The sequence below is a fragment of the Calidris pugnax genome, unplaced genomic scaffold, assembly GCF_001431845.1.
Source record: "Calidris pugnax isolate Ruff unplaced genomic scaffold, ASM143184v1 scaffold172, whole genome shotgun sequence".
Lineage (NCBI taxonomy): Eukaryota > Metazoa > Chordata > Aves > Charadriiformes > Scolopacidae > Calidris > Calidris pugnax.
The window spans coordinates 353737-376634 of NW_015090897.1; the positions used below are offsets into that span (position 1 = coordinate 353737).

General features: G+C 42.0%; 1 long non-coding RNA gene across 3 annotated transcripts in view; it reads left to right on the top strand.

The window, feature by feature from the left end:
• Nucleotides 1–22582, top strand: part of LOC106891703 — a 95231-nt gene extending 72649 nt beyond the window's left edge. For 2 of the 3 annotated variants that reach the window (XR_001412765.1, XR_001412766.1), the window contains 7 exons: nt 10185–10318; nt 11178–11204; nt 11931–12021; nt 13488–13588; nt 17772–17899; nt 19057–19279; nt 20605–22582. This is a non-coding gene — a long non-coding RNA (uncharacterized LOC106891703). The remainder of the gene's footprint in view (nt 1–10184; nt 10319–11177; nt 11205–11930; nt 12022–13487; nt 13589–17771; nt 17900–19056; nt 19280–20604) is intronic. The other variant, XR_001412764.1, reaches the window with a different exon arrangement.
• Nucleotides 22583–22898: the final 316 nt, after the last annotated feature.

Here is a 22898-nt window from a genome sequence, read left to right on the forward strand (position 1 = left end):
AGTGGTTTGAAGCTATCCAGGGGTTATACCAGAGCTGTGACAAATTTTTTTAGTTTTCCTAGAAAACTTTCTAGTGCATGTTTCTAAGCAAACGACGAGTCTGTTGCGTGCACATGGATAAATGTTTGCTCTAGGTAAATCCTGGCACTGAAGCCTTGCCGTGGCTTTTTCTGGATCTCCAAATAATTTGCCTAAAGCAGTGTTTTTCACCCACGTGCAGGCATTTGGTATGTGGAGGAAGAGAACCGAAGGGCACGAGAGGCTTTGCGTTCTGGGGCTCTGGGTCTCCACGATTTATTCCAAAAAGCGCCGTGTGACTTTCCCCGGATGAAGCAATAACGACGGGGATTTTGCCATTGCTCGGTGGGATCAAGGCTTCACACCAAACCACTGCCCCTAATTTAATTATACGGTGTCAGCAGCAGGAAAAACCCAGCCTTTTCTTCAGATATGACTTGCCTGCATCTTTGCTTTCTGCTGGTGTGTAAAATAGGTGAAATATGTGGTCCTGAGCATCCAGCTGTTGCTGCTGGCAGGCCTCCAGCAGCACAGGTTACGGCATCCCGGGGCTGTAAATTAACACCAGCAAACTGGGAAGGCGGTTGGTTCGTTTCTTTCTTCTTTTTTTTTTTTTTTTTTCTTTTTTCTTTTTTTTCTTCTTCCTCATACCACGTTTCTGCAAGCATAGCACAGCATACAGTTACCTGTTTGCTCTCTCCTGGAAGGCAGGGCTGACCTTCAGCCAAACATTGCAGAACCTCTGCGGAGCCCAGCGTGCGTGAGTCACCGGGCAGGCAGGACACCACCGCGGGAGGTCACCCAGAAAGCAGGATAAAAACCACTCTGAAAGAAACAGCAGCAGGACACGGCTCAAAATACTATCAAAGCAAGAAATCTGTTTTCTTAAAGGGCAGCAGGCTCCACTGCAGAGGTAATGCATTTGCATTGTGACGCTTTCGAAAGGTACCCGATTTTTCGCTGGTGTATCATGGCATTCAGACAAAATGCCACACACAAAAGGAATTTTTATAATCTATTGTATGTTCTTAAAAACTTCCTGAATGTGAGTCTGCCGCTATGAAGAACTTAATCAGTTTAAAGAAAAAAAACGTTCTGCAGCTTCCTCACCTAAGTAAAAAAAAAATCTTTCTTTTCCGTTCAAAGGAAAGGACAAAGATAAGTATTAGAGGCATTGGTTGCAATTTTAACTGTAGATGTCCTATACAGCAGATGTGCTAACAGCACAGTACAGAAAGTATTTCTTTTCAGTCCCTCTTTTGTTTCTCCTGCAAAATGTATTTCTGAAGGGAGAGTTTAAGCTCTTACATGTGAAGGTCAGGAGCAATATTTCTAAAGAAAGACACAAGACCAATGCTTTTCATTACAACACTGTGATTTCTGGTGGCACAGTCAGGCCTTTGATAAGTTTCCTCTGACCTCACCATGCTCAAGTCCTACTTGAGCAAGGATTTAAGCAGGTAAAGAGTGTATCTCATAGCAAACATCTAGTACCTGATTGTCTCCCTTTGTGCTTTTTAGAATCGTAGGATCGTAGAGTTGCCTGGGTTGGAAGGGACCTTTCATATAGTATTGCAGTGTGTTTTAAAGACAGTTTGAATGCTGTATAATACTGAAATATATAACATCCAGACTGTCTGAAGGCAAAGGAATGTCAGAAGAAATACATGATGAGAATGAAAATTACATAAAACTAGCCTTCTAAGTAAGTAACAGTCAGGCATGGCACTAGCAAATGTCAAAACCAATAATTATTATCATGTGCAAATTCATATCTGAATGATATTATAGAGTAACTATATCATGAACCCTGTACTTTGTCTGAATTTTGTATAATCTCTCCCTCAGATTCTGCCCAATTTGTTTGCAGTACTCTACATTTTAAAATGTAATATGATAAAATGCAAATATCTAAATTTAAATGACGTGCATATTAGTTGTCTTGTTTAAAAAACCACAACACCCTCCCTCCCGAAAAACCCTCCCTCCCACCTTTTAAAAATCATAACCATAACTAGATTTATTAAAAATGCTAACTGAATTATTCCAATTATTGACAAACAACAACTTTCACAACTTCAAAATTTAGCTACAAGTACATGATATGAACATTTAACTGTCCTGGTTTGTCTGAACATGATTTGATAGCCTTAGCATCCTCCTCTGCCGAAGTGCTGTAGCATTAAAGATGCAGGAATTTTGGGATTGGGGTAATCCTACGGATCAGAGCAGCGATCCATCACTGCTGTGTCCCATCCCTGACAGTGGCCAGTCACAGGGGCGTAGGGAAAGCACATTGAAAATAGAGGTAGACTAGATGCAGGATCCTTTAGTATTTCCTCCATGTTTTTTAAAAGAACATTAGTTTATGTTTTATTATATTATTTTCTCCCACATCATATACTGTAGCTCTTCATGAGTTTTCTTCTATTACTTATTTAATTATTTCTTAACCCGTTTTGGCTACAGCTAAATGCAATGGCAAAGTTATGTACATTTACAATTGCTATTTTCTCTTGCTTGTTTTAAATCTGTTGCTTGATAGTTTAAGCCTGTGTCAGCTAGTTTAGGTGCTTTGGTAGGAAAAAGTGAATAGATTTTTGCTTTTTTGTTCCATTTAATTCTGAACCTTCATAAGCCTGTAGCTCTCTATCAGATTCTCTATGAGCCATCCCTTTTTCAAGCTGGATAATATATAGATACGCATAAGTTCTGGTATAGAAGCCACTCAATGGTTATCCTTGTCACCCTTTTTTTTCTATCTCTAGGGTTGGTTTTTTTAATACTATTTCAAGTCTGTATTACGGAATTTATCAATTTCCTTTGTGCATTGTTGCAGAATAACCTAGATTTCTCTAGGAAGCTGAAATTCCACCAGCGATCTGCCTTTCCCCTGGCAGTGAAGCTGATTTAAAGGATAACTAATATACTTAACGTGTTGGCAGCCTCACACTGAATTATTGAGCAAATATCACATGATCTGTGTGATTTATTAATATTCAATTTATTGATCTGGTTTTGAAAATGATCTATTAGCATGTCTAAGTGAACCGATTCCTCAGACTTATCTCCTATAAGGGCAAGCTGTGGCACCAGCTTTCCTTGGGGTTCTCTGCTACCAACATCAAGGCATTGGGATGCTCAAATTTCCTGTGATGGCTTTTTCATAGAATCATAGAATCATAGAATTGCCCAGGCCGGAAGGGACCTCCAAAGGTCATCTAGTCCGACCTCCCATAGCACCCTTTTTGTGCCTACAGGATCTATTGACCCCAAAATTATGGATCTTTGGCCGAGGCTTGCAAGGCCATACAGCTGTTTGCCAGATTCTGTGCTTACAGTAACTGTAAAATTAGTCATTGCTTTGTGGTATTTGCGTTCCTCAAATCTTTTCTTTGTCTTGCATCATTAACACATTTATGTTACAAAAGGTAATGCTTCTCCTGGTCTGATTTACTCCTGACTTCTACATCTCTAATGTATTTTTGCTGTACGAGACGCCTGTTTCATTAAATTATGGTACGTCTTACAAATAAGATGGCCATTTTTTCAGAGGAGTCCTCTTAGATGGGCTTTTCTTGTGACGTTATTTTTATTCTGGTTGGTTAGTGCAGTGTTTTCAGCTGTTTTACATACTGTATTTTAGACTTTCAGCCGCTCTTTTTTGATTTCCTTTTTTTACAAGCTTTGCATTTTTATATACTGCCGCCAACTGAAGGTAAGCAACAGTATTATGAATAGTTAATACTGTATCTCTTGTCTTCTATAAGAATATAGCTCAATGTTTGATTGAAGTATTATGAACCAAATCCTGTCCTTGTTCAGAACTAAATCAGTATTTTTTTTAATCTTTTTGTGGGTTCTGCAATGAGTTGCTTTGAGTCGCAGTCTTATTGGATATCAAAAATCTATACTTTGCATTATATACCATCTGACATTTATCCACTGTGGATTATGTTCTCATTTATGGTTTTATTGACCACTGTTGGAACAAGATATCCTTTAATCAGTTTAATTGAGCCTTTCTTTGGACCTAAAAATAGATCAATCAAACTTCTGATCTTATTTACTCATATCCAGTGAACTGTATTTACTATTAAAATGGACCCCAGATTTACTTTGAGAACCTTAATTTCAAAAAGGCCATGGGAAATCTAGACACAGATAAGGAATAGAAAGAAAGCAGCTTTTAAACAGGAGAGGAAGAAAGGCCTTCCATAAGCTGAAGATGCTGATACCAAGAGATGTTTAAAGATCAAAACAATTTTATCCAAGGAGTGGATATGGAGATAGCCCACAGAGGAACTGTGGAGTTCTACAAGAGTGAAATAAAGCTGCCTACGGAGAATATTGTGAAACTTAATGATAACTAGGTTATACAAGGCCCAAACAATAACTTTCAAAAGCCCGCCTTACCCCCTAAAACTGCAGGATAGCAAATTGCTTTTATGTGGAGAAAGAAGAAACTGATGTAATTTGGACTTTTGGCACTTGGTTCAGGAGGATTTTGTAATTTGATGTGACAAGGTTTCGAGATAAATGGAAGTGCTCACAGCATCAGGGCTGTGTCCCCAGCATCCCCCCTCACCTGCAGGCTGGGGGTGGGACACAGCCAGGACAGTGACCCCAGCTGACCAAGGGGATCTTCCACGCCAAGGGACGTCTGCTCAGCAATGAAAATGAAGAGAAAGGAGGAGGGGAGGGGGCATTGGTAATTTACGACTATAAGCCCTGCTTTCTGGGAAGTGTCTGGACACTGCCTGCTGATGGGAAGGAAAGAGTAAGCCTTTTCTTTTCTTTTGCTTCCATGAGCAGCCTTTGCTTTCACTTAATTTAACCACCTTTATCTTGACCCACGAGGTTTTTTCCATCCGGCTTTCTCCCCCTGTCCTGCCGAGCAGGGGAACGGTAGAGCACTGGGTGGGCACGTGGCATCCAGCCTGCCTCAAGCCCCCACACCACATGGGCTGTAAATTACTTCAGAAGGAAAAGGAAGCAGACTGTGTGATGTTAAAGGTTTTTGCCAGTGAGTGCAGCTCTGCAGGAGTCAGCTGAGCTCTGCAGCTGCACCCACTCACCCTGGGAAAATCTAATGCCTCAGGTGGAGAGACGTCTTCAGCATCTAATCCTTGTAGCCCAGATCTGCAATTATGCAAGAAGAAGCTGTTCCTGAGGCTGTTCAGATAATATAGTCTCCCTCTCTGGCCCACAAGCCTAGAGGGAACAGCTGAAGCCTGGGGAACAGCACGGCGTGGCTGAACAGGGAAGAAGTGGAAATGCTACGGCGTCGTTCTGATTTACTGCGCGGCACAAAGGTGTGTTGGAGGGGAAAAAGGTAATGACCTTTCTGTGAGACCTCGGCAGAAGTGGAGTGGTTGCTGTGAGGGGTTTCTTTCATGTTGATGTGCTCCTGCCTCAGAACACTCCTGATGCAGCACTAAAGGTAATGTCACTAGGTGAGATGCGCACACCCTAATGCCACCCCTCCCAAGAGTGCAGGTCCCTCCGGAGAAGTGTCTCTTGTAAAGTGGGTGTCAGGTCTTACAGCTCCTCTGTGCACGAGTCAGCTCCCTCGCTGAGCAGTACTCGAGTGTTTACAGTCAATGACAAAGAATTTACAGGATCATTGTCAGAGAATAAAATAAAAACAAGTTTTGTCTTCAGAAACGCTGACAGCCTCTTAATATAGAAAGACCAGTATGGGTGCTTTATGAGCCGTATCAAAGAAAGGCTTCGGTGTTGCTGATATTTTAGTACAGCTGCATAACAGCAAACAGTCAGAAGAATGAAACTGCATGGCTGAGATTCAAATATGCTCATAAAGCACAGTGTTTGGATGCTCAGTGAGCTCTGTAGCCCCAATAACTCTCATTTGTGTCACATCAGAAGCCTCAGGCGCTCTTGTCCTGTGATGGCATCTTGTTAGCAAGCAGCAGACCCCAGCAGAAACAAAAGCTCAGGGCATCTCTGCCTAACTGCCCATGAACTCCACTTTCCCCAGAATTCTGCCTAACAAGAGGCTTGGTTACTAATTTGATTTGTAGAAGAGCAAACCCCTGGCAAATTAAAAGCAGCAAACACTCCTCAGTGATTTGCTGCAAAGCAGAATAAATGATTAACTGCTTTAAATCACATTCCATTAATTTCACATAACAGCAAAAGTAGAATTTTTTTTTCCTGGTTTATAAGTTGTCTTGTTGAAAATACCCACTATTGGAAGCATTGAGCAAAGATGGTTTGCAGACAAGACTTGATTACGTCAGTCTGTGATTCAAAAGTTGCCATTTAAGCACTATTATAGATGTCAGGGGACAACCAAGCCACCATCGCCTTACTCAAACATGCCTTCAGAGCCGATAAGAGAAATGTATTTGGAAAACAGTAGGAAGATTTTTGTGCTTAGCATCGTTACCACACAATTAGAAGGAATGAGAAATATGTCTCACATGTATGCCTCGTAGTCTAGTGAAATAATTGCCCAAACACCAAGGGTCCAGATCAAACAAGCTGGGCATGCTCAAAGTGTATTTTGCCATTATTTTCCCATCACAAGTTTCACAAAACATTGTTGAAAAGAGTAAACTGCAGTAGAAGAAATTAAACAGGTGGAAACTGGAGCAGATGCGTCTATTCTCGGTTTTGTCATACAGAAGGATTTGAGAATCCAAAATGTCTTGACCTATTTTGCAGGATCAGAACAAAGATTCTCAATAATTCTCAAAATAGCAACATTCTCTGCAAATATAAAAATACAGAAGAAATTGGGACTCCCAACTATAGTGCCAGCTAGAATGAAACATTTCTCTTTGCGCTGGCATGCTGTGCTCTTATGCATTCTCCATCATTCATTCTCCACTATCTTACTGGTTTTCTCCACGATTTCTGTCACTCTTCCGTAAGCAAAATAAGAGAGATGTGTCAATTTTCACATAAAAATCTCTGCTTTTGGTGCTCACCATCATCCGTGGTTTTATTTCCTTTTCTTTTCAATAGCCTCCTTTATGTTAAAGCTTAAGTTGTAGAATTATTCCTCTCCTGATTTTACGAACAGTTTGTGTAACTCACCTTAGCAGTGCCACCATAGTGTAATGCTTCATTCACATTAATAATGACTTCATTTGATTCCTGTTGCGGGAGTGAAAGCCAAATATGTGTCTTTAATCACATGCCTGATGAGCCCACCTGGTGTTTAGTCCTGCAGCAGGAACCACATGAGGTCAGTGGGATTGTTAGTGCAAAGTTAAACACCTAAGTATTTTCTGGACATTAAGGACAAACAATTCAGTATTTTCTGGACTAATACTCGATTGTCCTTAACTGTTCCTCACAGTCAGCAGAGAGAACGAAAGTGAATTGTGATTATTATGTAATTTCTAACAACCATGGAAGGAAAACACAAGTTCCCTCCTTGGAGGCTGTTTAGGATTGTTTTTTATCGAACTATAGAAGAAACAAACTAAAGATCAGGTGCAGCCTGCAGAGATGCACGCTATGAATAACCCTGAGAGGTGTAACTCACTGATACTTGTGTGAAGATCTGGAGAAATACGCTGATATTCTCTTGTCGTAGAGGGTGCTTAGCTGCCTGAAACCCTTAAACTACTTCTATGTTCTTAATTTTCAAATATCTGTTTACTAGCTAGAAATAAATAGTGGGTTTTCTGTGGAGGGAGATCAAGGCTGGAGTCCCACCGGGATCTCTGAGCCCGTGGTGATTAATGCATCCTTAAATACCCTGGAAAGGGAGTTGAACAAGTGAGAGTAATGGCTTGGCTGTTAAACCAGAATTACGGGAGCGTGGCAAAGGAAAGGGTCAGCTCTGTGACCGGTGACAGCGCAGCCACCCCTCCTGCAGCCTGTGTGTCCTTTTCTGTCCCCGTGCTCCTCCGCTCCCCCCGGCTCAGCCTGTTGGTGACAGTTTCTCACGTCCCCAGCACAGGCGCTCACAGTTTGGTGAAGGAAAACACCCCTCGTGAAGGGTGTGGGTTTCGCACTGCTGAGTCAGCAATATGTCTCAGCCACCTTTTCCCACTTGGTTTCTGCTCTTTTAAGTGCTGCCCTGGAAGACAGGGGAACGCATCTGACATTTGCTCAGCAGCAGTTAACAACAGGCCGAAAAAGCTTTTATTATAACGCTGTTTATATCTGCTTGCAGTAACATCCAGATTTCTCATGTAAATTGGAACTCTCTTCTTTGCTTTCTTCTGAAACTTGTACTTGTAAACGTAGTTAAGCAGAACGGTTTTTCATTCCTGCTGTAGAAATAATTTAGAGGTCTGGAAAGGTCAAACAGCTCACGGTCTGTACTATTTTTGCAGAGTAATGGGCACAAAAAGAAATTAAAATTATCAAGCTTGGGAATTCACAACAGGAAAATCCTCAGCCTGTGAAGGACCTGCCCATGGGAAGGAGCTATGTGAGGGACAAAGGGGAAATATATTTCCTATCCTCAGCCATTTCTGCCTTTCCTAAGCAGGGAAAAGGAACAGAAGGTAGCTCTCACCATTTAGGAGCTTTGTGCACTATAGAGTGTTGGAACAGTAGAATCCGCAGTGAGGATCATAGGGTGAGAGCAGAGAATCAAAGGCAGTAAATCACCAGGGCCTGGCCAGGTATCACTCAGTGACTGACAGTGGAGGCTCCTTCACCTCCTCCCCTGGGAAATGCTGCTTGCACATACCATGCTTCAGTTCGTAAGAAATCTGGACTTTGATCATTTCCTGTGTTAGTCTCAATCTGAAGGGGAAACGACATGTTTATGTGCAAGCAAAACGACATTAGTTATTTGTAAAGTGTGTGGGCCATAGAGGTGGGAGGTGGTCACGGGCATGAAGCTGTGAGCTGGTGGGCATCACTCCAGGGCTGAATAGCTGCGGGGTCAGGGGCAGAGGGATTTTCAGACATGCATAATCCCATTTACGCCAGTCATTGGAGTACAAGAGCAGAGCAGTAAGAACTGATGGTGTCTAATACTTCATACACTCTTCTTGATGATCATTTTCCACCAGAGGGAGCTGCTCTAGAAATGCTAAAATACATTTTTACTGTGAATTTTGTCTGCAAGATGTATTTATTCCTTACCTTCAGCCTGAAGCAATAGGGATGTTTCAGAAGTATCTGTACTGAAGTAAAAGATCAATCTTAATACATGCAGTATGTCTTTTTATAACCATGTGTCATGCTTTTATCCTTTTTATAAACAACTTTCAATCCTAGAGTTCATGAGAAAAGCTAATGCACAAGGCTCGGTGTCAGTCCGAGGGCACAGTTATTAAGATATGATATTAATGGAAATGACCTCTGTCAGTAAGATGGACTAAGCTTGCCTCTGCAGCCTATCTGCTCTTTCCCGGTTTTACATTCCAGGTGCTCCCTTAGGCACCTCTCTGCGCTGGCACATTCAGTTATGGAATTAAATTCTATTTGTAAGTTCTAAATGTAAATTCTACCACTACAAGTAGCCCTATAAGTAAAGTAAGTAAAAAGCTCAAACTTGTTCAAAATTTATTGAGCAAGTGACTTCTGAATACTAAATATTTTCTAAGTGCTAGATTAGCACTTAGGAAAAAAGTGTAAAAGTGGTTGAATCTTTCAGATTGGAATAACTCCTATTTTACTGGTGTGGTACCTTCTTTTTGTTTTTCTGTGTTTCCCAGTGCTCTGAAAGAATCCATCCAGGTTCTAGATAAATTTTATTATACTAATTTATAATTAAACCTCACTCATAAGAATAATCCTGTCAATCCTGAAAATTAGATAGAGTTATCATCATACATTAAGCTGTTCACATCCATGCCAGATATTACCCAAATCAACACTTTTTAACAGCAAATTACACAGCAATTCAGGTCAAGTCTGTAGTTTTTAAATTCCAACTATTTATCCCGGTCATGCTTTGGATTGTTTTGCCAGATATATGTAAATGAACAAGTTAAGAATAAGGATGTTGCTGGGAATGTTTGGTTTAGCTTGCTTTCCCACTGAGAGAAAATATAAACATGTTTAAGGTAATTTAAGAGAAATTTTTGCTTCACACTTGCAGTGGACTGCATATATATGGGGGGAACAGGAATGGCCCTTAGAAAATATTGCTATCTATATAAAGTTCCATGTGTGTAAAACATGGATAAATTTTACTGTATCTGGTTTATCTGTCTCCTTCACAGAGAAATGTCATTACCTGTCTGTGGAGCACTCTGGGAAAGGACAGAAAACAAAATGCTTTGAGAGAAATACCTTAACAGCCAGGGACTAGATTTCTTTGCTGAAGCACTAAAGCCGTAGCACCTTATTTCCTAAGGTAATACATAAACTGGTAATATACCCTAAATGTTTAGATGCGTTGTTATCTGCAGAAAATCAGTATTTTTTTGCCATCAGCGGCTGCGTCTGATCAATCACCCGTCCATATTCTGCTGCGAGGCCCGCGGGGGTGTTTTTAAGAAAGCAGCTCGTCTGTACGGAGCGGCCGGCACATTGACAAAGGGAATGCCAGTAAACCTGACACTGTAGAGTTTTTTACAGCTCTGGTAGTAGAAAGAGGCACTGGGATGGGATGGCATGGGATGGGATGGGGGCTTTCCTGGGAGTACCCAGGGTGGTCACAGTTCCGAAGAGTCCCGGTCAGGTCTGGGTACTCAACACATGTGTCTTAACACTTATATTTATAATAGAAAATGTATAATAAGGAATAGTTATTATTACTTGTACTACGGTTGTAATTTCCACTTTAATTTCTTTCCTGCCTTGATTCATTGTGTATGAATTCTTAGTACAGCTTGGTGCAGGAAAGAGCATCACAGCGTGTGCTCTGAAGTTCAAAATACATTAATGCTGCTGACCCATTAGATTCCCCCATCAGTGTGGCCTTCTTAAATTGGGACTGGGTGTCCCAGTTTCACACCAGATTATCAGCAAAGTGTTTCATTGCTGCCTTAGGCTTTTTTTTACCAAGAATTATCTTTTAATTTAATTTCAACGTTATCAGCTCACGACATGGTATTTTTCCAGACAGAAATGTCATGTTTTAGACACAGACTGTGATTTTTTTAAACACTATTTGGTTTCCTGCCTTTTTCTATATTCAACAGCATAGATAAAACTGTATGAAAATATCTTTTAATCTTTTTTTTTTTCATTCCGGCTGATCAAACTGGAAGGGCTGCTGAGGCACTTAGTGCAGAAAGGTACGTGAGGAAAAGAACGCCTCATCTTTCAATTAATTTATTTTTCATAGAGATAACTTTTTCCAAAGTGTGATTAGAACTGAAGAAAGAAAAAGAATTGCAAGGAACTAAAAATTTCTGGGGAGAACCTTCCCAGTTACTACGGAGGAAGGATTTTAAATGCCTTCTACAAAGTTGGAGTTTCCGTCTGCTACTTCAGGTTTGAGAAAACCAAGAGACACTCTTCATTGAAATGTTAAAAGAAGTAAAGTTAAAATGCTGTAGATGCTTCAGAGAGGCAAAAAGGAACACTCCGAGATGGAGGCTGTTCAGTCGCTGTATTCTCTAAGGGAAGTTACGGTGTGATGAACAGCATGGAGCAGACCAGGGCACCCAGCCAGGGACTGGTCTCCTTGGGTGGGCGAAACACGAGAAGGGGTTTTTGCAATGGTATTACTCAAAGTTTCACTGGGCACAGGTGTCACTGGAGCATTCAGCCTGACCCCGGGCATTGCCAGCCCTGGTCTTTTGCCAGGGTGCCCCGTGCTCAGTCCAGAAATATTGCTGGATAAAGCATGTCTTCCAGAAAAGCCTCAGGTGGGCCAGCCGTCCTGTCAATAAGGCCTTGCAGCAGTTAACCCCCTCGTTGTGAGGAATGCCTGCATTTCCTCATTTGAGTGTGGGGGATTTTAGACTTTCAGTGCCTGTTACTTAATCTTGTTTTTGTAACTGTTTTCTCCTGTGAAGGTCCTTAGGCACTGCTGGAGTCACCACTGCTGCTGCTGGTGTGGCAGAGGAAAAAAAAGCAGATTAATTACCCACCAACATGTCTGACCTGGTAACGCTTAAATCTTCTAACTCTGTAGGCTCTTTCTACCATGCATTTTCTACAATGCTTTAAACTTCCTTTATCAGATTTCTGCATGCTGCAAGTTTAAAGTTTGTATTGATTTATTCTCTATTTCCTTCTTGCTGTTTTCTTACACTGTTAAGTACTGTCCTCACATTGCCTCAAACCAGGATGCACTTCGGGATGGAATTCTCTTCTTGGCAATGGATGCTTCTTGCTCTCTAGCAGCCATCTTATATTTACAGAATTTCCAAATTTCTTTTGACATTTTTCTCTTTAAACATTGTTTTCCAACCTGTTTTGCTTCTGATGGCCTTCATTTTGAGGAAGACGACTCCTTTGGAGGTTTATGGGCTAACACAACTCTCAGGGGCTGGGAGACTGTTCTTTTCCCTCATGGAGAAATGGGTGGGCAGCTGCATCGTCGCTATTGGTCTGGGGGTTCCGAAACAATGTCCAGTTCTGTTACTGATTCATCTCTATTCACCATAATGGTGTCCAAATTCAATTAGAATTGCAGTTGAAAGCAGTGTCATTTGAGTTTGGAAGTTATTTTCTTTATTTAGCATTGCTGTTATTCTGCTGTTTGGTATCCTATATGCTTTAGTCAAACTGTGTTGCCCAAAATCTAGGTTTTCTTTATGCATGTTAGAAAAATGCTTAAGACTGGTAATGTTTTTGGTCTTTTTTAAATAACTGTTTTCAAATATTACTATGATCTTTTTTGATTACCACTGTTTCCTAAATATGTTTTTTTTAAATGTTTTTATTGGAGTGATTCACATACATTAAGGTTCTGCATGATCAGTGCTTTTAGTTACAGATTTTTTTAGTACAGAGTGATTCCCTCCATCTTTTTTCTGTTTGTTTGTTTGGGGGGGGTTGACCTTCTTTATCTCGGTAAGCAGCTTATCGATGACTTTTTAGCACTGCAGTAGCCTGACTTGTTCTGCCAGGTTTGAGGAGATTCCTTTGCTCTTCCCGTGAGTCCCAGCAGTTCCTCTGGCATGGGAGGTACAAGCGGTTCCACACCCCCTGCCAGCTCAGCAGGGCTTGTCCGAGTGGGAGTGGGGGTGGCAGCTGCCATCTGGGCACCCCCCTCTCCCGCTGGCGGGCGCAGCAGCCCCCCGATGGCCAGCTGGCCCGGGGGGGAGCGTGAGCTCGTTGCCATCCGCGTTGGAAATGCAGCCTCTTCTCCTTGCCCACCCTGCTCCCTCAGGGGCACGTTCTACCCTACTTTGCCAAACCAGATCTCCCACTTGGCACCAGCTCGGCGGGTAGTAGCATCTCTGCAGCACTCACACTGTGCTGCTGGAGTAGCTCTAGAACGCTGCTAATAGCCCAAAATCTTCTGTTATTGAAGTAGGTCTCTGACAGCAAAGCGTGCCATTAGAGGCAGATTATAATTTTACAATTCCGTGCCATTTACAGTTGCATTTTTATTTTTGCTCCAGGCAACTGGCACAATGTCTCGTGCTCGGCACCGAGCGGCTTGGCTCTCACCTGAGCTGCAGTAACGCTTCCAGCTCCTCTTCTCCCGCCCCTGAAACACCGTGTAAGTAGATCCATCTCTTAACTGAAGAGCTTACAAATTAGAAAAGTATATTTTAGTTCAAACAGTACTTCTCAGGATTGATTCTTACTTCAGAGCTTACTTAACCTCTAACACTGAGACAAATGGAAATTCACTCCTAACTCGCAATATATATTTCAATAGCCAGTTTCCCTCATGTTTAAATGAATGGTTTAAAGGAGTGGAGGTGGATTGAGTGTGACAGGCCAGCAGCTACGTATGGAAATGCACCCTGTTAGTATTCTGTATCTACCTCAGAATAGGAGGTACCCCGTCCAAAATGAGTACAGGATGCATGTGCCAGTTGCACATGCAACCTAAAATCTGATGGTCCCCCTAATTGCTAATATACTGAATGACTGTCATACATACAAATGAACACTTAACACATTTTTGCAGCTCATTTGCCTTTATAAGTATTTTTAAAGGGCACATCCCTGAAAATTATATCTCCAGAAATTTGCAGCAGTGACATCCTGTTACTGCTCTTAAATGAGGAAGAAATGTCATTCCTAGTGCCTTAGTTATCAGTGGAGACCCTGCAGAAACCTAGGGGGGGACACCGTTAATCCTTTACATCAAAACTTGGGCAACATCCAAGGAATCTTCTCCAGCCGGAACCGGGGACGGAGACCTGGGCACCTCCTCTCAGAGTGCTCTCAGCTTGCTTTGGGACCAGAAACCCACTGTAATGGGACATAAGTGAGTTCTCCTGATGACGTGGTTTTCAGGTTTCAAAGTGAAGGTTCACAAGCCCATACAATTGTACTGGCAGCCCCCCATCCTCTTGGTAAGGATTAACAGCCCCCCAGAGAAGCAGCCCCCTCTCAAACGTGTAGCTCTGAAGTGCCTTTGGGGATGGTCATCCTAGGGCTGGTCATGGAGGCTGGACTGTCTGTGACACTCAGTGCTCCAGCCAGAGTCAAAACTTGGCATTTGAGCTCTGCTTCCACAAATTCACCAGCAGAGTAGAAAACTGGTAGTTTTTTCCCTTTTGGGTACCCTCAGTGTGACAAGAGGAGGTGCATTAGGAAGCCCTCCTCCTGCCAGGGGTAATGCAGCCTGAGGGGGCACGGGGAGTAGCACTGAGCTGCACTCCTTACTTCAGGTTTTGATGCTTTTTGTTTCATAAAATGAAAGAGCAGTACACAGCTAGTACAAAATAACGTAGAACTGCTCTTATTCTACATGCTTATTTTGTGCTCCCATTATTTTAATGTCTATCTACACATTAAAATTTATAATGCTTAAAAAATAATAATTTTATAGCACAAAACGGCTTTCAGTTTTGGGAATGAAATTAAGGCTTCATTAAAAACTGATGTGTAGGGTACTTTCTATTTTAAAATATGTTTGTGACTAGGGAAGAGTCACCTTTGCTTTATGAAGCTAATTTTGGATTTTAACAAAGGAGTGATTTCTGCACTTCGTCTCAGTTAAGAGGCTCGACACTGCGTGATACTTTTCATTGGCACATACAAGTATTTGTCTAAAATCAAAGATGCCGACTGTCCCCAGGACACTTGATTGTCGCCTGAAACCTGTGTGGAAGGGCTTTGTTTGTGGGATTCCCTTTCTGAAATGGGGACTCCTCCCTTGCTGTGGTGTACCTGTGATACAGCCCAGTTCAGCAGCACTGAGGGGTGGCTGGCACCCCACACAAACAACCCGCTGTTTCACCCAGTGCCCTGGGCTTCCCGGGACGCCTCTCCCGGTGCAGGGAGGGGAAGAAGTCAGTGTCCGGTAGGGAGGAGGCGTTCCCGCAGAAGCGGGATGCTGGTCCCGCAGAAACAGGATGCTGTTCCCGCAGGAGGCGGGATGCTGTTCCCGCAGGAAGCGGGATGCTCTCACTCCGTTGCGTTCCTGAGTCCCTCTGACTCCGCCGGCACAAGCTCATGCTTTTGGCTCCACCGTGGAGCTACCCACTGGAACTGCAGCTGCACCGGTGGCACTCCTCGTACCACCTCAGTCTTCAATGTCTTCTCATCACTGCCTCTACCCCACCCATTCGTGGGGAACTGCAGACAGTCATAAGATGTTGTGAAAGCCAAAGCGCTTTATCGAGAAACAGGACGAGTAGAAAGATTGCTGAGCTCTCAAAAGTAATAATTATAGTTTGCAAGTGAATTCATTTTTGATGCTTTATTTAGAAATACAAACGTGACAAAAATTATTTTAAATTCTCAGTGAATAAGCTGTTTTAAATCTTTAAAAAACAAGCCAAATGCAGTTTGAAGTGTAACAAAATGATCACGCATACTGACATGCCACCTAAGACTCATCTCCTAGTACTCCCTCAAATAAGGACCTGGCACAGGTCACACTGTTAGGTTTACTGTGGTTTAGACACAGGGAGTTGAAACAGCAGTTATTTAGTTTTAGGACATGCTTTGTGTGTATTGGAAAGTTTCACCAGTCCTTCTGTGTGATACAGCTTGCTGTGCGTGGACTAATCAGGGAGGATGACTAACCAAGCCTGCCCAGGGTCACTGCGTTTTTAAATAGATTCTTCTGTTCCCAAATATTGGCATCTTATTCATGAGTCACTTTATGAATTTTCATTTTTCAGAATTTTAAGCATTGTGTGACTATGCCATATTAATAAATGTGTGCAAAGTCTAATTCCACCTTACTTCAGGCACCTCTTTATCAAGTAGGTTCTCTGATGTGTAATATTCTGAAACTTACTGAAATGTAAAATTCTGCTGAACTTCTGTGGAGCTTCGGCCATACAAAATGCCTGTCATTCTAGCTGGGAATAAACAGCATTTGAGACCTTGTTAAGCCAGGAACTTTATGGGATGGATTCCCCTTAAAAGTAACATTTTCATATGTTTGAGTTTATCGTGGTTCATATTGAGGAACTTTGACATTTTTCAGCTTATTGTCAATGTCCTTACACAGTCACAGGGACCAAAACTGTGCACACAGCTTTCTCCCTTCCAAAATAAGCAAACAAAAAAAGATAAATCTTAAGATCAATTTTGTCTTCCATTTTTGGACCTTTGCTGTGAATCAGCTGGAGAAGAAATAGTAGGCTGGTGTGACTCAGTACATAGTGGGTGACCCAGTAGGTAGGAGCAGCTTTATTGCTTCCATTAAAAGGCTCTCTGACCCCATTCCAGCTTGGTTTCAATGAGGTTTCAGTTGGGCAGAAACAATATTTCTCTTTCTGAACTTTGCCTGCTTCGTCTTCTCTTCCCTGCCGCTAGCAGCTGACTTGTCAGTGACTAAGCCATCAGCACCTGGAACTCTGAGCATTTGCAAAAGGATCCGCTTTGGAAATACTAATTCTTGGAAGAAGCAGACAATTGGAAAACGAGGCAAGACAGAGGGGAGCTGAGGGGCCATACGCAATTGTGAGAATGCCGGGCTTCTTCGTAACGTTCATTAAGAAAGGAGGGAGGAGCATCATTAGTCAGACAGATTAAAGGAGCCGGCTGAGCCCCTCGTGCTGGAAGGGACCCCTGGATCTATTAAGCAAAATCTCCGCTACTGCATGTAGCCACAATGTGTTTTCCTAATCATAATGTTAGCAAGATCCTTTTAAAACAAATTAAGTTGCTTTCTCCTAATATTTGATGGAATTGTAGTCTACTAGCTAAAATTTCGTTCATGACTTTTTTTTTTTTTTTTTTCCCCTGGACATTTTATATACGATCTTGTCCCACACCATACCAAACTCAGTCTTGCTTTTATTATTCTAGCCCTCAAGGTCATCTGTCTCTTCCTGTATAACATTCTAATCTTCTCCTGTATTGCTGATGACTCCCAAAATGTCATTAGCATATACCTGCTTTCGTGCCAAGATCACTAACATAATATTCAACAGCATTTTTCCCCAACGCCGATGCTTGAGCAGCCTCTACAAGAACCGAACTTTACACAGTGAAGATAGATTTATTTAAAAAAATAAAAGAAACACATATCTAAATTATAATCTGAAGTAGTGCATACCCCGTAAAGACATAGGTGTATTTCTCTGTCAACTTGATTGAGTACAGTCAGGAGTTCAAGAACGGAGCTGAGGGAAAAATAAAGCACCAAGCAACCCACACAATAACGAGAAGTGCTTCCCAATGCAGGTCTGTCTGCAGATGGCTTCCCTGTTCTTTCATAATAACATTTAGTAGGGGGTATGGGTTAATTTTTTTTCCCTGTGAAGGACCTCGAGAGACCAGAGGAAATTCTTCAGACTGAAATGTGAATGAGCTGGTGTGAGGAATAATGTTTTGACTGACAGGAGGCTGACCAAAGATGGGCTAGTGCTGTGTTATTAATCACAAAAACCAGGTAAGCTTGGCTGAGGCCCTTTCCCTTTTTGAGAATTTGTTCCCGTTTTCTTCTGCACTGACAAAATAAACCCATTACCAAATAGAGAGCCACATTCTTGAAAATTAAGTATTATAGGTATGCCTCTGTAACTGTATTAATGCAATTTCATTTGCTAAACCTACATTGAAACCACTCATAGCAATAAAAGCACATTTTCTACATGCTGCCCATGAGTATCTCCTCCAAAACACACTTCCCTCCTATGATTTTAAGATAATTTTCGACCTTCTTAAGCTTTTTAAGTGCAGGTGCATTAACGTGGTCAGCAGCTGTGCATTAAGAGCTGTTGGAACCCCAGCTGAGCAAGGGCTATTGCAAAATACAGAAGAACCTTTCTGGTGCAGGCAGGGGGTGTTGGTTGCAAACCAGATTTGTGATCCCGGTGAAGGCAGGTCCTTTGCTGCAGTGACCTCAGTCAGCAATTGCAGGATGACATATAAAAGGGGTGGTGGCCTCAGGCACAATGGCAGTTCCATCTGCACTCACATCCAGACATAAGCAGCGCTCGGAAAACTCTTTAAACACTGGTGGGCTTTTTTCCCCGCTTTTTCAGCAATAAAATTTGTGCCTCTTCACAAGATATAAGAGCATGTGTCATTGTTATTCATGGAAACTGTCAGGCTTTTTAACTCCACTGAGAAACATGACGAGTGAGTGACAGATGGGGACTGCTGTCTTGGCAAGGAAGTTCTCTGCTCGCAGGATGCCATCGTATGAGACCTGAAAGAGAGAAAAGATGACAATTTAACTTGTTCTTATACATAAACGTCATCTGAAAAGAGGCGTTTCACTGTGAAAGAGCCTGAGATGCCATGATACCAACTCCTGTGTATAGAGGCTGATACTCTCATGTGTCTCACCCGTGGATGCCAAATGGTCTTGAAAAGCTTGAAACATATCAATTAGGCTTAATAGCACTAATGCGAACTGCTCTGGTGGCTTCCCAAAGGGTGGAAGGCATTTAGCTCAGGTGTGATATCTTGAGAACATGAGCTTGAAGATTTTATTAGAAACTTCCAAATCCCTACCTATTGCCGAGGCGTTCAAATTGTAGCGACTCTTTGTCTTGGTAAGTGATGTCCCATTTTTCACGTGCCTGTTGTATGCTCTTCCAGTCAGGAACAGGTATCGGAGTAATTAGCTCCAGTATTACACATCTACATTCCTGATGCACCAATGGTCTCCATGCAAGGCTGTTTAAAGCCTGGGAAGGACAGAAGGACCAGTACGTGTGTGTGGAAAATTGACGGGCAGGAGGAGGCGGCAAGTGGCCTTTCCCATGGCCAGAAGGAAAAATGGAAAAAGAAAATCCACATCGGGCTAAACAAAAGCCCTCAGGTACGTCGAAATGGAGCACTTTCTTTGGATGTCATTTAAAAAGGTCTTGGGGTTTTTTTCTGTGTGAAATTTTAAAAGTTTTCTTACAGTGTTCACATTTCACTCTTTTTTTTTTCTTGTTTTTTTGTTGTTGTTGTTTAGTTTTTAACCATTTGCTTCCACATTAATTCAAATTGTGATTTTCGTCATTGAGTAGAATCTGTAATTACAGCAGACAGCTTCTTCCTAGTTTTTTTCTCTCTCCCCCAGTATATATAAAATTGCAGATGCATGTACCTGCAAAAAGTTCCAGAGAAGTCGGGACTTACTACTTGACAGACTTCATTAATCACTTCATAAAGAGCTCTTAACATTAGCTATTCTTAAATTTATCATTAACTTCAGGATGAAAGTTTTTTGAAAATCCATTTGGCTCTATTCTTAGCTATTTTTTTATCCTTGAACATGGAATGATCCTCTTGATATCGCATTAAGTGACTAAAATTAGCTCCCCCAGGCGTGGAAGGCCCTCTATATCCTAGTTAGAAAAAATGTTTCCGCTAAGTAACGAGGGCCGGGGGGGCTCGGGGGGGGGGGGGGGTGGATTCTAAGGTGCATTTGCTAAGATTGGGCATTACCAGGGAACGACGCTTCTGTTTCAGAATGTTAGCTTTTAAAAGCAATAGGTTTGTGGAGGCACACGGAGGAGAGTGTTTATTGCCTGTGGCCTGAGCCAGCTGTAACGCTGAAGGGAAGGGACAGAAGGTGGGTTCTTGTGGACTGGGAGTGTGGCAGCAGAGATGTACCTGGCTTTCCCCACCTCAGCTCTGAGCTGCCCGAGGACCATCCGCTCTCAAGCCACCGCAGGGCTCGCGCCCGGTGCCGCCTCTGACTGTCAGGAGGGAAAACAAGGATTAGGAAAGTACAGTAAGTTGGGTACTTCCAAACAATGGATTCCTGCAGGTTATAACACCAGAAATTGCCAGCTCTCAGGCATATTTGTAAAAGGGACAAGCATCTGCTCACGGAGATGTCCACACATCTGTTAAAATTGTCTCTGCCCTCAGTTTCTTGATAGTTATAATCTCGTCTTTTATTCAGGAGAACCTCCTCCAAAAAGATACTAAACCCCCTCAGCTTCTTTACATTCAGGTAGATGTAACATTTTTTTACACCTGATAGCCATTAATACTTTATTTTATCACCTTTGTGCTATTATGGAATTCATTGAAATTAAAGGTTGTAGTTCAAAATTTTCAATAAGCTTTAGGTGAAACTCCTTGGTTAATCTTTATTTACTTCATAATACTCAGTGATGTCTGTATTTCTTATGTTTGATCCTTTAGTGTATTCTGAGTCCTACTGCTGTTGAATATCCAGTGAGCCTGGATGAAGCCCGAGACTGAAAAGACAACTTGTGGTGTCTGAATCGCAGTAGCCACAAAAATTTTCCAGTTCTCCTGATGGCTGTTTTGAACTGTGGATAACAACTTCCATGGCAAATATTGGTTAGTAAGTAAATCTCTGGTTAGTAATCCTGTAGTTCAACCTGGCAGTAACTATTGACTATAAAGATGTTGGTAAGCATTTTTCTGAGAAGCATTCTGCTCCTTTGTGTTTTACCTTTGCTTGGCTTGTCTCCAGTCTTCAACATTTGCATGTAAAACATCAAAGATATTAATCAGTAAAAAGCAGAAAAAATCCTCTTACGAATACCCCTTACGAAAAATACTTTCTAATATAAAGTATTTATCTTAAGCCTTGTTTCTTTCACCATTTATTTTCTCACTTGAATATGGTGGAATCAATATTGCAAATCACAATCACACAGCTCATCAGACATCACTGAATTTGGCGATTATAATTTTAAATAAAATGGCATCTTCTCCTTAATGGTGGAGCGGTTAGAATTCAGGTTATGCAATTGCTGGGTTGCACCCAGAATATAAAACCTTCCTCTTGCTGTCTGTGGCACCTCTGATGTCTTTCTTCAGTGGAATTCAGTGCAGTAACACAGTATAAATGTGCTGCTTCTTGCTTCCTTCATGTTTTTATATACATTTATACTAGAAATTTGCACTGATGGAACTGGAGCTGTCAGCTTTATGGTCTTCACTTAATTCTCTTTGACAGTTTCCTCATCTTCAAATTTGAAGAAAGTATTTATATAGCATTTGTTGTCCCAGGTATCCTTCAGAGAAATTAATAGTCGGTCGTCAGTGAGTTGGGGAAAGACTGTGTGTTATTGGCACTGAGCTGTTAGTGGCAAAACAACATTGTGTTTGCTCGCTCTTCAAGCTGGAATCTCCATCTCTGGCACAACGGGGGAGGAAAAGGCCACTACAGCCTTTGAGGTGACGGGAGATCTCTGTGCAGGCCGCTCTAGGGACTTTCTGTGGACCTGAAGGAGCTGTGGGGTGCCCTGGGGAAGGGGCACGGGGAGGGCTGGGGGCACGTGTGCTCAGCTGGATGAGTGGAGGTGACAGAGGGTGACAGAGACACAACCTGGTTCCATCTCATCCACTCACCCTTTATATAAACTGAAATGAATAATTCCCAGTGCTGGGCCTGGGCTGAGTCTTGGAAAGAACTGTTTGGAGCAGCCCAAAACAGAACCGGAGGCAGATGACGGATGTGGAGCTCCCTCTAGCCCACCCTCCTGCCCTATCCGTCAGTGTAAACGTCTCCAAAGGTTGTTGGCCATGCCTCTGGTGAGAAATCAGAACTGGAGATGGCAGCTGCTACCTTTTGATATATTTTGCACATTTTACAAATTTGGTGAGATGAGACTTTCAGTCTTGATAAGGAACCTTTGCAGAATATACTGCTTTATTTTCAGTAATATAACATGATTTGAGATCCAGCCTGGACCAGGTTGAGTGGGGAGAGAGAGCATGAAGGCCCTATGTGTTATCAAAGGAAACTCTCGGATGTGACGAGTAATGTTGATGTGAGGACTTTCCAGATACTTGGAGGACTTACAGTGAGCTTTCTGACCAGCGAAGGCCAGAGAGAAGACCTAAAAGGAGGGCTGACCTTCAGAAGTGCTGAACGCTTTTCCTAGCTAGCAGAGAGCTGGGTTTGTCCTGTTCTTGCAAAGCTAATCTATGTCTTGTGTGTGTTGAAAGGGATGATCTAAAAGAAGATAACTTTTTTTCATCCAACTTCCTGCAAACGCCATGTTCCTGCACCATATTTAGGTCCAAATTACTGTGGATTTTTGTGAAAGGAGGAATGAGAAACCATTTTCCCTGACATCAGTGCTTTATGATTACTGAGCTATTTAGAAATATTTTACATTGTACTGATTTTCTCTCTCAAAATAAACTTTTCTGATTACCCTTACATTTCAGTGATTTCTTTTGTGCAGTAGCAAATCTGCAGCTTGTGAGGTAACTGGCAAAAACTCTGATCCATCAGCAGTTTTGTTTGCTTTCTTGAGTTCGCATTGGCACAGCAACAATGAAGAAGCAATCATCCATCATCCAGCCAGTCAAACTGAGTAAGGATTTGAAAGTGGAAATAATTCATGGCGTTAGCATTACTCATCTAAGTTCTGTGTGACTTTGACTGGAGCAATAGCTTTTCTTGGGAATTTAAACCAAACTTTAGAATTCTGGAATAGGAATTATGTTGTTTT